Here is a 3,887-nt window from a genome sequence, read left to right on the forward strand (position 1 = left end):
ATAGGCTCCAGCTTGCCTGTGACCCTGCACAGGATAAGAGGTTACGGATAATGGATGGATGTATTATTATCGCATTTTTCACAAATTGCTACTGTCATTTCGCCGGTTTGTTTACATTCTAAGCAGAAATGATTTTGTCGGACGTTTTGTATAAAGTTTTTGTTTATCAAATTTGCAAAAAAATTAAAATGCTTTGTTTCTCAAAATCCAGTGAATCTGGATAGAATAAAACAGTTATTCCACTCAATCTCATCATACATGGCTTATAGCCTACTCGGCGCAATGCACCTTGTTGGCTGTCGGCTCATGTACGACTCGATTTCGTGGAATAACTGTTAATTATTAGGTAAATATATCAGCTTTGGTGTTTTCTATTGTTTGTATTCAAGAAATGCATTTATTCATTGGAATAGGGTTGTACATGGCTGCTTACTCCACAAGGTGGCGCTGTGTGTTCAACTGGAGGTGATTTTGCCATTTCTCCAAGCAGGTGTAATATGTAGTATAAAATTGAGAGCTGTCTTTCATGTGACCTATTGTATGTCATTGTACCTCACTCTAATTAGCACAAGGGGAATAAATCTCATTAAAATGTTTCCTGTTCCATTTGCTTATGTGTAAATTGTATACTTGTGAGTTTGTGTGTGAACGTGTCTGGAGAAATGTCTTCGGACATTAGTGAGGGTTAGTTGCAGCTGCTGATAATTTGTCTTTTACAGTGCAATGAAAGTCCCAACTGTATCCACATCTGTTGGGGTTTATGTCTGCTTAGGTTTGATATGTGACCTGCAATCAGTGCAGCAAGGATTAGTTTAGGATTCTGTCTCTTGGAAAGACAGTTATTTACAGTAAATCATTCTTTGTAGCATAAAAAAATAGACATACAGTCCAAACGTCTTTCAGAAGAACATATTGATGGATAATCTCTGACCTAAAAATGTGTTTAAGAGAATTCAATTAGTGTATTTCATCAGGTTGACAGAATGCACCCATAATTGTCATACACTACCGTTCAAAAGTTTGGGGTCACTTTGAAATGTCCTTATTTTTGAAAGAAAAGCACTGTTCTTTTCAATGAAGATCACTTTAAACTAATCAGAAATCCACTCTATACATTGCTAATGTGGTAAATGACTATTCTAGCTGCAAATGTCTGGTTTTTGGTGCAATATCTCCATAGGTGTATAGAGGCCCATTTCCAGCAACTCTCACTCCAGTGTTCTAATGGTACAATGTGTTTGCTCATTGCCTCAGAAGGCTAATGGATGATTAGAAAACCCTTGTACAATCATGTTAGCACAGCTGAAAACAGTTGAGCTCTTTAGAGAAGCTATAAAACTGACCTTCCTTTGAGCAGATTGAGTTTCTGGAGCATCACATTTGTGGGGTCGATTAAATGCTCAACATGGCCAGAAAAATGTCTTGACTATATTTTCTATTCATTTTACAACTTATGGTGGGAAATAAAAGTGTGACTTTTCATGGAAAACACAAAATTGTCTGGGTGACCCCAAACGTTTGAACGGTAGTGTATGTTTGTTCAAAATCCAGTAAACTAAAGGCACATGAGTATAAGTGAATGCAATCGGATAGCATCCCATTGTAATCTTCTTGAAATCCGGATCTGTCTCTATTACGTTGGCTTAAAGGGTGCATGAATAAATTATCACACATTGAAACTGTTCTCCATCAGGCTCAAGTCACGATTGCTGCCATGTCTTTTTCTTTGTTTGTGTTTTGTATTGTTTTTGTTTAATCTATAAAGCCTCAGTTCTGTATTGTAAAGCATTGGGCGTCAGAAAGCAGGTGAAGCGTGGTGGGCTTCAGCAAAGCGACCTCCTCTCGGATTGCACTCAACAAAACCCACATCAGCCGAGCGATATGGAAGTTTGTGGGCCAAATGAGATGCTGTATTAATAATTCAACGCCAGCCGTATTGCATTACCTGGTTTGAATTACCTACAAGACTATAAAATGAGCTGCTTTTTTCTGTTTGTGCTACTCACAGTGAGATTGACGTCACCTACGGTATAATTGTGACGAGGTTATTGCTAGCCTATAGTGACAGAATTACAGTAAGCTATATGGGGATGTGTAATTATTAAAGTCTGTGTACTTTAAATGAAATGTTATGTAGATAAAGCTTGGATTTCTGGTCAGTTCAGACCACAACCATAATGGCATCCAGTAGGAAGAAGTGGGATTGACACAGACTTAGAAATTTGCCATCAACTGCTAGTAGATTTGTGGTGTAGTATGTAGCCTAATTGACTGATGTCACACACACAAAAATAAATAAATCTTAAGCTTTTTTTTCTTATAGACTCTTACACAAAAAGAAAGTATTCAATATTGTAATGACTGAAGCAATATATTATGTATATGCTACACAAGATATTTCTCTCTCACACACAGACACACACAGAGGCAGTTGGCATATTGGTGACTCTGTGATCTGGTGTAACATTATCTGAAGAGCATCAGTCCCGCAGTATGCACCTGTCTCACAGCCGTGCTGTCTCTGGCTCAGACTTTGTCTGGATCTTTAACCAACTTATACCGTCCCAGAGGACACGCTGGCCAGTTGGTGTGTCTCTTCTAACATAGACATTGTTCAGCTTTTAGATCAAATGGAAGGTCTTCATTAGGATGTTAATGTGGTCACAACGGCTACCTTTTTTTATGTAAACGTGCCATGTATCTACACCTGTTGGCCATTTGATTGGGTATCATACGGTATAAGTGCACTGTATGTACATATTCAATTGTGGAATATTCACCCTGTATACTCTACAGTGAAAAGGGACCATCAGTGACCTGATGGACTATTCTCATGGTAGTGCACTAGTCAGCGTGTATCAGGAGCACTTAAATAAGGTCCATTGCAGGGCAACATACTCACACACACATTCACAAGCTCATTCACACTGAGGGGCAATTTAGCACAGCTAATCCACTGACTGGCATATTTTTGGGAGGTGGGAGGAAACCAGATAACCACGAGGCAACCCATGTGATATGCAGCCCTAGAGCTGGGACTCGGCAATGCTACCTGCAGTGCCACAGTGCCAAACTGTTACATCCCCCTTATAGCTCAGCTTGTGCTAATTGTCCTATTTCTTCATCAGTGTGAGGTTTTTAGCCAGAGTATAGGCTGGGTATTTTGGTTTGGAGTACAGTATTATTTATTATTGTTTTTGTTTGCATACAAGGCCACTGCGTTTTGAAAGCACATGACCGCTGATTATCTTTTGAAATTTCCAACTCAGTTAGCTGTCTTTGTATGCACTCAACTAGCTGAGTATTGAGCCTTAACACCTTTTTGGATCCATGGCACTGTGTTCCGAGCGATGTTGCCCGGTGGCATCGTAGCAGCTGTGCAGGTGGTGTGGGACATACCTTCTTGTGCCTTTTGGTGGGATTGTGGGCAGCTACACCCCTGGAATTACATTCTGACCCTCTTTTGGAGGACTTCTTTTTTTTTTTGGAATTGTAAAGCGGAGTGGCACGGTGGTGTAGTGGTTAGCGCTGTTGCCTCACAGCAAGAAGGTCCGGGTTTGAGCCCCGTGGCCGGCGAGGGCCTTTCTGTGCGGAGTTTGCATGTTGTCCGCGTGGGTTTCCTCCGGGTGCCCTGGTTTCCCCCACAGTCCAAAGACATGCAGGTTAGGTTAACTGGCAACTCTAAATTGACCGTAGGTGTGAATGTGAGTGGTTGTCTGTGTCTATGTGTCAGCCCTGTGATGACCTGGCGACTTGTCCAGGGTGTACCCCGCCTTTCGCCCATAGTCAGCTGGGATAGGCTCCAGCTCGCCTGCGACCCTGTAGAACAGGATAAAGCGGCTAGAGATAATGAGATGAATTGTAAAGCAACCTTGGGTGTTAGAAAG

This window comes from Neoarius graeffei, chromosome 16, assembly GCF_027579695.1.
Source record: "Neoarius graeffei isolate fNeoGra1 chromosome 16, fNeoGra1.pri, whole genome shotgun sequence".
In the NCBI taxonomy this organism is placed as follows: Eukaryota; Metazoa; Chordata; class Actinopteri; order Siluriformes; family Ariidae; genus Neoarius; species Neoarius graeffei.